General features: G+C 38.0%; 1 protein-coding gene across 1 annotated transcript in view; it reads left to right on the top strand.

Moving 5' to 3' along the window:
• The first annotated feature begins 454 nt into the window (after nucleotides 1-454).
• OTUD7A (OTU deubiquitinase 7A) overlaps nucleotides 455-10844 on the top strand; it is a 128768-nt gene continuing 118378 nt past the window's right edge. Inside the window, exon 1 of the mRNA XM_019280832.3 lies at nucleotides 455-522. The gene's annotated coding sequence lies outside the window, so the exon portion shown is untranslated. The remainder of the gene's footprint in view (nucleotides 523-10844) is intronic.

Here is a 10844-nt window from a genome sequence, read left to right as displayed (position 1 = left end):
TTGCTTATTTTTTCCATGTAAAACTGCTGATGTGCCTTGCATCTGCTCTGGAGAGATTCCAAGGAACAGTCAGCCATGAGGAGTCAATGCATTATCTAGCTTCTGCTGCTCAGGGAATTCAGCTTAGATGTTGTGAGATTTTTTAAAAACAAAACAAAACCCACCCTGAATTTCTTGTCTTTTTTCTAGATTTTTAGCCTGTAGGCTGCACTCGTTTCACACTTCCAAGCTTTTCTCAGGATGCAGGGGAGTGGAAATATTTTCTTTTAAAATTAATGCTGAGTCTCAGACGTGATTCCAGTAGCAGAGACTCTAAGCAAAGCACTAAAAATAGCGAGAGTCATGATAAAATTGCAAGAGCAGGAAGTGTTGCCTCTGAGAGGAGTGGGGAGGAATCTCAATTTGCATGCATTCATTAACTTGGCGTCTGAAGTTAAGCTGCTTTTTCTAGGGTGCTGCTTCTTTCTTTGCTGTAAGAATTATAAAAACTTCACAAACCACCTCCTGGCTGAATGCTCTAAGGTAGTTTATAACCATTACATTAACTTGTTATTTACAATCCATTATCACAGATCTAACATGTAATTCAGATTATTTATAATGGCTTTGTTTTTTGCAGGTAGACTGAAGCTGTATGCATGCTTAATTTTTTGTATAAAATGTCATGGATGCTAATCTCTGGTTAATGGTAATGATCTGGAGCATGTTGGGAAGATATCTGCATGCTGGGCACAATGATCTCACTGAAATTAGTGATTGTGCTGCTTGATCTCCATTGTAATACCTATGGCTTTAAAAGATGCTGTAAGAGTACTTCTGCATAGAGAGTACTGGCTTTGTATCTGGCAAGAAGATTCTACTTACATGCAGCTAATTATGCCCACGCTCTTTTAATTATCATTTAAATATAAAAGCTTTGTAATTGCTGCCAGGTGTAATGCAAATAAAGTGCATTACATCTCAGTTTGAGGGAAGGAGGCCACAAGGCAGCTCATAAATCTACAAAACAGTGTGAAAGGAGATAGGAAAACAAACTTGATGGGCAACTTGGTTTGGAGATTTGTTCCACCCAGAGTCCTTAGACAGACTAAGGACTGAGCCAGGTCCTTTCTAGCTGTGAATTGGAATAGTTTGTTATGATACCTTCTCTCTCAAGTTAACAGGTAGTGTGAATCTAACAGCTGTACCGTAGAAAGGAAATACCCTTGAAAGTGGAAATGGCTGTTCCCAAGGTTATGGTACTTGATAGTGAAAGAAATATGTCTCATCATCTTTACCATTAGAGCTGGATGTTTAGTAAGTGCAGAAAGAAACTTTTCTGGTTTTAATGAATAGAAACTTCTGCTCCTGAACAAACCCAGAATTTAAGTTTTTGAGTAGTGATTTGTGTGGTGTCTATAGGGAGAGAGGTAAGTTTTCTCACTTTATACATTTGTTGTTAACAAAGAAAGCATCTTTACCTCTGTCCAACATAATACATGACCTTTCACATTCTGATTTTACTGTATCACACTTCAAAGGTGGTTCCCATCAATATTTTGATGGTCTTTTTAAAATTCAGTTTAATTTGTTACAGTTTTCTTTTGTGCTCTCATTTTGCTCAGTAATTCCATACTCCTGTTGACTTGTTCGTGGTTGTACATAAAATGCTATAATTCATCTTAAATTTCACTAAGATTCTGACACTGAAATATGAAGAAGACATTGTGTCAGTAATGGAATTTTCCTGTTTGCCATATTTTAGTCTTTCCTAGACAGTAGTGCAGCAGCATGTTGGTGGTAAGGTTTTCAAGGGAGCTTAAGACTTTTCCTGCAGGTTCATCCTTGTGTTAGTACATTGAGAAATTCTGAAGTAAATAATAATCACAGTCCCTTTCACGTTCAGAATTAGTTTGTGGAAATGCTCTTTTATATATTGCTGAACTGCTTGGTTATACCTGTTATTTTATTGTGTTTATTTCAGTGAAATACAAACAAGGTCAAAGTGAAATCTAAGAACCAACCACTTTCTAAATCTCAAAGTAATCCACAAGTAGAGTGTCAAAATTATCTTCAGTGTTCTTGAGCAATGATTAACTTACATAAGCAGCTGATAAAATTGTCCATGCTTCCCTTTTCATTCCTCTTGGTACTAATTTGGAATTTGAATGTTTAAATTATTTGGATGTTTAAATTATTTAGTTTAATGTTATTTGAGTGTTTAAACAGATGAAAATCCTGTTGTAGTCTAGAAAAATTTCTAGCTGTTGTAGTTTTGAAGCAGTTCTTGAAAATAAGACGGTGCCTCTCTCCTAACATGATGTCTAGTTTTAGTAAAGTTCAACTCCTTATACAAGTAATGTCTGGTATCACAGATACCTAAACAGTCCTTTTACTTGCATTTTTTTTGGATGAACTGGAATACTCTGCCCATTTCATTATTTTATTTATTATTTTTAAAATCTTTATTCCAACACTTAAATAACATTGACTAAATCCATTAGCTGGTTAGTGGCATCCTTGTTCCTGAAATAACATGACAATCTATTTTCAATAGATTCCCAGCTACATAAATGGTTTGAGGAAGTAACCAAAATTGTACATTCTCTTTCCCAGGGACTTCAGGGGAGGGAGCAAGGGAGCTAGGATTGCAAATACTCCTGATATTATTTGAGGATTAATATTTTTAATATTATGAATTCTTATATAGTTTTTAGGAATCAAGTGATCCTAACAGTAAAACTATGTTATTGAGTACAGGAATGAAGCAAACAAAGATTTACTATAACCATGGTTTTGCTTCCAGAAGTGTGCAGCATTGTATATCATTTTCTTGTCCTTTGATTCTGCCATTTTCAGAGTTAAATGTGCGCTTCTGCTTGTGATGGCAACCCCATAGCAACACCATCTGTTTATTCAAATTGATGTTTCCTTATAAGTGAAATGTGGTAGTTAAATATAGCTTGACAATTACCTGACATTTTCAGAGTTTAAGTTGTTTTTCACTGCAGCACAGTAAAAAAGCAAAACTGGAATTAATTTGGTTGTCAGACACTAACTGTATTGTAAATAATATTTTACAAAACCAAATACTTCAATTTTCTGTGAAGAAATGCTCTTCTCTCTCACATTCACCCATTCACCCATGACTTGCTTACTGTGGGTGGCTGTATGATCTAGATCATTGAGTAAGGACTGAGAGTGGCAAGTATAAATTCATAAATGTCGAAGTGCCTAGACCAGCTTTGGTTTGCTTTGGAAAACACATACCATACTCTAATATGTCATAGACTCAGTTTTACCCTCTCACATTTCTTTGGATGAATGAGAACTGTGTTCATGTTACAGTTGTAGCTTTGCCCATTTGTAGGTGTAAGTTCACAAATGTCAAAGGATATCAATCAGCATGAGAGTAAATTTTTAGATCCCACCACTTCTTAAATTATAGCTGTGCGTAGGAGTTGATTTAGGACTACTAGTCCTGAAAGAAGTACCATAATTTCTAGGTACTTTTTTACTCTAGGGTTTACTTTTTTGGTTGGTTGGGTGGGTTTTCTCTTTAAGAATACAGTGTATTTCGGAGGCCTGCTTGCACACAGGAGTCCATATCGCTGTGTTTAATCTGTCAGAGACAGCCACAGATGCTTAATAGAAATGTGTAATAGAAATACCTGTCCCAGCTGAGTTCCAGTCTCTGCCAAAACACATGGCAAGATAAACTGGTATAACCTTTAAATGATTAATGAAAAAATAATCTGGTATAGTCATCTTGAATAAATGACAGAACAGCCTTAATCATAGGCACAAGTGCAGTTATTCTGTTTGAGCAGGAAAGTAAAAATACCACAAATATCAAGCACATCAGTCTTGGATTTGAATGTGTTTTGCTTCTGTTTAGTGCACGACTCAAAATGTGAATGTGACTATTCTTCTCATTTCTACAGACTTCAGCATTGTAGGGAACAAAGCAAGAGGAAAGAGAAAACAGGATAATTCCTTCTAAACCCTACTACTCTGTGGCAAGCAGAGTGGCATTACTGAGAGTTGTTCCTGTCTCTGTTCCTTTTGTTGAAGCTTTAGAGATACCATAAATTGTTAAAACCTGCTATCACAGCAGCACAAACGCTGCCAGTGACAGCCAGTGGGGGCTTTTCTACTTGTCCTACTTAGTCTTAGGTATATGGAAGAGCCAGGGGAGAAGGCTGTAATGAAACTGTAAAACTTCAGTTCATCAACATGAAAGGAAAGGAGATTAAAATGAAATAAGAGGCATGAGTCATCAAATTGACATGCACCACTGGATTTAGCAGTCACTATTGGTAGGGTTTCTGCAGGAAAACCTGCGGTATTTTTGGCTATTGCTGTCAATAGCTGTCAGAAGAGTTGGACTGAGCAAAATGAGATAAAAAGGAAGACTGTAATACAGAAGGGAAGTTTTAAAAAGCAACATATCTGCTTAATTAATTGCAGCCTACTTATATATTCATTAACTGCTACTATGAGTCAATCTTTCTTTGCTTCACATTTCCATTCTGAAGGTAGAAGATACAGAGCAAAGCAATGTTCTCCAGCCACTTTCCAATAGTGTTTTACATTTTGTCACATTTTTATACCTTTCACTTAAGTAATAAAGTATAATTTTGAGAAAAAAGTTCCTAAGTGAGAAACAGGACTGGTGTTTATACAAGAAGACTGTGCTATAGTTGAGATTCATGCAGTCATAATCTGAAAGTACTTTTAAATAAGCAACTATCCATTTATAAGCAACATAATTAGAGCTAGAATTCTCTGTGTGTGAAATAAGACTGGCAAACCTGTAAACTTTTTAAGTTGAGGAATGTATTTATTCCTCCTCCCACTCCCCCAATGTTGAAATAATTGACTCTAAAGCTTGTGCTAATTTTTTAGTTTTTTGCAACTTCAAGCTACTTTAAAAAAAGGAAAATTTATTAAAAAATGTAGATATTCTGTCATGGTTTGTGCCAGATTGAGTTAAAGTTCATATAACACTTTAGTCTGACTTAGAAGTTGTAACACAGGCTTTTCACATGAAATAAGGAAAATACCATTTTACTAACTTGGTTTGGATAAAGTTCTCTCTTCCATCTTCTTTTCTTCAAATACAGTGTTTCTTGCCAGTTGTTTGTTATTCTCTTGCAAAACGTGATTAAGCAGCTAGCATAGTATCCCAGAAAGGTCTGTATAATAGTCACAAGCCACTTACCTTTTAAAATACTTTTCTTCAATACCAGTGGCTTGTTTACTTTGTATTTGCTGCTGTTGGGTTCCCTCACAGTGTTTTCAGCTGAGCCATCCTTCGAGATGACACAGGACTTTTCCTGGCTTGTTACAGAGCAGCATGTGCCTGGAGCAATCCAAACTGACAGAACACCGTTGTTCGTTCTTTCTTTCTTCTGCTTCATGGAAGTCTTTAATCCTGGCAGAGAGCTGTAACTCTGATAAATCATTCTCAGAGCTCTAGTAGTTGTCCTTGCTGAACATGAAATGTCCTGGATGGTGTTGCTTCAGGGGGCTGAATCTTAGCCCACATGATATTGAGAGAAAGCACAGGATAAATGGAAGAGTCTGTTCCTTTTTGGTGTTTTCTTATGCAGAAGCAGGTGGAAGTGTTCCCTTTATGGCCCAGTAGTTTCCTTCCATTGCACAGCCCTACAAAATGGCCTCTGTTCCCTTCAGAAGTGCCTATTTGTTATGGTTATGGTCCTGGTCAAGGCAGTTCTTACAGTGAGACCCTCCCCAGTTAGAGCTTTACTTCAGGTCACTTCAGTGAAGTCCTTCTGAATGACTTTCCTCTTCACTGAGCGCAGACAGGGCTGGTGGCAGTCAGCACAAACCCAGCACTGCAGCCCATGGGAGAGGAAGCACCTTGCATTTGCCTGTGGGAATTGCCGCTGGGAAATACCTTTGACACTCTGTGGGCTGAAATACTCCGTTTCTGTGAGGTGCCTCACAGTACACCCTAGAAAATTATAGGAAAAAGGAGTTTGAAGATTGCTGCTTCAAAAGTATTGACTAGAGACCTTAAAGAAGGCCTGCAAAGGCAGGATTACTTAATCACAGAATTGAAGATTTAACAAATTTTGTATTTATTCAGTAGGTGACAGTAAATCTCTGACCTACTAGATTGAGACTGATCAGACTGCATGTCTGGTAAGGTTGGGTTGGAGTCGTAATGGTGAAGAGCAAGGAAAAGAACCTGGCAGTGCTAAATTCAGGTCATTGCAAAGACCCAGCCAACAAAGGGTTCTCAGGTCAAGAGACCTGCGTGGTCCCCACTCCGAGGGCAAAAAGAGCAGCATAAACAGCAGAAAACGCTTGTCTTCTAGGAAGAGTAGAGAGCTCTGCTCTTGCTGATGAGGTAAGTGGAAATAAAAGCAATTTACTGTCTGGAAATTTGCTATTTGTTTGTATTAATATCTCAGTAAAGAGGCTGAAGTGACCATGAAGTGCTACTTGTCCAAAGCAGAGCTGCCCATACACATCTGAAGGCTGTATTTTCTTTTTATTTTCATTTTAATTTGCAGTTAAGAAATAAAATAGAAAAGGGATGGGGGGAAGTCTGATGCATTTAAAATTAATTCCAGGCAGTTCAATTCCTTGGGCTTCAAGTGAATACATATTTTTTTCTAGAATGTTTACAAGGGGTTTTGTGCTATTGTATATCTTTCCTCTTGTTGATACTTACAACAAAATTTACCTTGAAGCAGTTGCTTTGAAATCTGATCTGAATTGCCTGGTATTGGCAGAGTTCTGTCTCTCTAATGGTTATATATATGGGTCTAATTATCCGCTTTAAAACTCAAACCTCATTTTGATGAGGTAGCTTTATGATTTCTCCTATTTTTCTTTAGTTTAAACACCAAGACATGGCCACCCTTGCTGATAACAAGGATTAGGATAAATGTGTTATATTGACTTTTTAAGATCACTGAGTCACGTGGATATATATATTGAAATTGTTCTTTTTGCACCTGGACTTTGGCTTCTGTACAGTTCTTGCAAAATGAGTGCCCTTGGTTTAATGGTAGGTTTACTGTGTGCTGTGTATACATATGTAGATGGATGAGGTTTCTTTTCTATTCCTACCTTCACCACAGCAAAAAAGAAGGAAATTTCAGGTTGTTAAAGCCTAATGCTCACCTCAGTGTGATATGTAGGGGCTTTTTGCACACAGTGCAAAGGTAGGTCTGCTGAAGTAACCGTTTGTCTTTCCACAATTTGAATATCTCACTAGAAAGTTGTGTCTAAAAATATAAAAACACCATAAATTGCTGGAATTAATTCATTATTAGGATCTATTTCAGATTGGAATAGTGATGAAAGGAACTATTATCTAAATTTTACTCCTTCGTGATTTACTGCAGAGAACAAACTCCCTGTAGGGATATCACACTGCTTCTGGTTTATGGGCATGAGATACACAGCAAATGGAAGTGGCCCATAGGAAGCTCACAGGGGATCTGCTAGAGATAATTAGTGCATCTGTTTTCTCTTCCCAAATTCATCTGTGGTACTAAACTAGCTGATGATTCTGTTTTGCTTGATAATTGTGAGGAAGGTTGTTTGACTCATGAAAAGTTCATTCCTCATTAAGACAAGTAAATTCATGTTGTACTGAGAAATGTGATGCAGATAGTAGGAAACAGATTGCTATGAAATACTGTTGCTTCCTAATGCTTTGCCCTGAATGAAGGCTTATAAAATGTGTGAGCTGGAGTGAGTGCAGAGGGAGGTTTTTGAGAAACTGCGCAGCTGCCTTACCTGGGAGGCTGAATTTTTTTGAGATGATGAGCTGTAATAGGTGAATACTGTTTCACTGACTCTTAAAAAGTTTCATTTAATGAGTCAGAATTAATTCCATGCAAATCTGATTTCTCCCTTGCTCTTTTTCTAGCTGTCAGAGAGGAGGAGGAAGAACATTTTATAAAACATTTTTTGCTTTAAGAGTAGAATTTCAGATGAGTTACATAATATCCATGAAAAGTGAGAGTGACATGTACTATTGACCTTCACAGTCATCTGATGATTGTTTTACAGCCATTTCAATTTTGTCTTCTTAGTATCATTAAATTCTAGAGAACTAAGTCTAGTCAAGATTTAACCACTGCTTTAACTAAATTTAAAATGTGGTTTTGAAAAAGCTTTTGATGTTTTAATCCTGAATGTATTTTCAGAATAGAGAAAGCTCATAGCTCTATTTCCCATCCCAAAGAATATATTCTTTAAGCCTCTCTTTCTTGAGAATACATTCCCTTGGACGCCTGTCTTAAACCACTCCTCTTGTAAATAATATCTGGGTTTGATTCTATCTTGATCACAGCATTCCTGAAAGTGAGTGTCAGTTTATATAATCACAGAATATCCTGAGTTGGAAGGGACTCGCAAGGATCACTGAAGTTCAGCTCCCGGCCCTGCACAGGGCACCCCGACAATCCCACCCTGTGCCTGAGAGCGTTGGACTCAGTCAGGCTGGTGCTGTAACCACTGCCCTGGGGAGCCTGTTCCAGTGCCCAAGCACCCTCTGGGGGAAGAACCTTTCCCTAATATCCAACCTAAACCTCCCCTGACACAACTTCAAGTCCTTCCCTCAGGCCCTGTCCTGGTCACCACAGAGCAGAGATCAGGGCCTGCCCCTCCGCTTCCCCTCACAAGGAAGTTGTACCTGTAGTGAGGGCTCCCCTCCGTCTCCTCCAGGCCAAACAGGCCAAGGGCCCTCAGCCACTCCTCACACGGCCTCTTCAGACCTTTCACCATCTTCACAGCCTCCTTTGGACAGGCTCGAATAGCTTAATGTCTTTCTTATACTGTGGCACCCAAAACTGCTCACAGGACTCGAGGTGAGGCCACCCAAGTCAGAACACACAGCTATCATTGGGGAATATTTTGGATCGGGAAGGAAGGGAGTAGTATATAAGCCCTTTCCCCGCGCCTGAAGTTACCTTATAAACTTCATAGGAATTACTACCAATGAAAATTTCTAATTTCATGATTTTGTGCAAGAAATAAAAAGCCTGGGTGTAAGCACATGCTTTAGTTGCCTGGTAATTTTACTGTAAAATGATGATGTGTTATGGTAATTTTAACATTAGTCTTTGATCAGCAAGCTGGACTACCTTCCTTCGAACCTAAATTTTTCTATGACTTCTAGAACATTATCTGTGAGCTGACATGAGTAAAAGGGACTAAGGATGATTGAAGCAGTTATTTATATTTATGTCCAGTTAGGTTTTTAATTGTGTGATTTTTTTGAATGTTTTTTAGAGGCAGGAGAATGGAGAATCAATATGAATCAACTCTAGGGAGTGTTTGAGTAGGAAGGGTTAAGGACTATCATTGTAACAGAGATGGCTCACCCAAGCCAAATAACTTTCTCTTATTTAGGGGAATAGCTATTCCAAGTCTGTTAAATGTATATTAATGGTATTTTCATTGCTACTTCTATAAACATCAAAATATAGACAAAATGGATCAAAGTAATTTTTTTCTTTGGATGTTCTGGTGTTCTTAACCTCAGTAATCTTAAGAGATTTCAGTTACAATTTTAAGTAGTTTGCACTTAACTGTCAGCACCAAAGCAATGAAATATAGAAGGTTCCTGTCCAGTGTGTGGAACAGAGTGCTTGCATGCCTTTTGTAGAAGACGATGTTCATGCTTTCTTTATTCCTCTGAGGTGCAACAGAGCAAGAGACAGCCCTTATGACACTTACTGGATAGGTTTAATTAGGCCATTTGAGGCACTTTGGATCAAAGTAAAAAAAACAACCTGTAACTGCAGGTCAAATTTCTCAGTCCCAAAGGCCACTGGAACACTTTCTGCAGACATCTGTGAGAATTAGAGAATATTATAATTTTAAAGGCTATTTTTTTTTCCTTACAAAAAAGGCTTAATGTTTTTGCTGAGTGCAGGAAAAGAAAGAATGCTGGTTCAGAAATAAAAGTCTTGTTGAAGGTAGTGGTGTGTCTAATGGGCTGATTTCAGTCTTCCTGCAGGGTTCCCACTTGGTATGTAAGATACATTGTGGTTAAAAACTAGCTATAAGCCCCACTGGTTTATGTTTCTTTGTTAAAAGCAAGGTGAGAGTGCCTCTGATCCATCTACTAGAATAATGTGTAAAGTGTGTTTAGTTGTTCATCCTGTGCCATGTGCTTTCTGCTCTCCAGGCTGTGAGCACTGTGCTGTTAAAACTCAGAGGAGTAACAGTAGCAGTCTCAGAAACAGAAAAGCCAAAATCAGGAAAGGCAAACTCAACAGCAAGCTGATTTCATTCTATTCTGTTGTACGTTAACTGTAGCAGAATAATGATCTGTGGAAAATAATTGTGTCCCTGTGGACAGCTACAGCCTACACCTCTGGAGCTGTGTACACTACAGTGATACACTTGCACCACATGCAGGGGCAAACCAACATATGTGTAATGTGACATGTTTAATGTTTGTTGATAGTAATTCCTCTCTATTTAAAATGGGTGAAAATGAGTCTCATCATATTTTATTGTGGACTACAGAAAATAATGGAGTGAGCAACAAAAATTACTTTTGGCTTATTTCCAGGATAGTCTGGAGGTGATACAAACAATCACACTGTGTGAAATAGAGCATGGTGGACTGTGTCCACCACAGATGTTGACAGAGCAAACTGGTTGTCTTGTTTTATTTTGGCTTATAGAATTTAGTATGGGGGAAAAAAAAAAAAAAAAGACTTTTGCTACCCAAGATCATTTTGAGCATATTCAGCTGTAGAATCCAGGCTCATGGAGAACAGCTGTGCATTGCTGTGTATGTGTGTCAGAAAGTAACATCCCTGCATGGCAATGGAGGGGAAAAATCCCAAACAAAAACACAA

This window comes from Corvus cornix, chromosome 10 (assembly GCF_000738735.6).
Source record: "Corvus cornix cornix isolate S_Up_H32 chromosome 10, ASM73873v5, whole genome shotgun sequence".
NCBI lineage: Eukaryota > Metazoa > Chordata > Aves > Passeriformes > Corvidae > Corvus > Corvus cornix.
The sequence above is the reverse complement of the archived record's forward strand: the minus strand, read 5'-3'. Positions and strand labels throughout refer to the sequence as shown.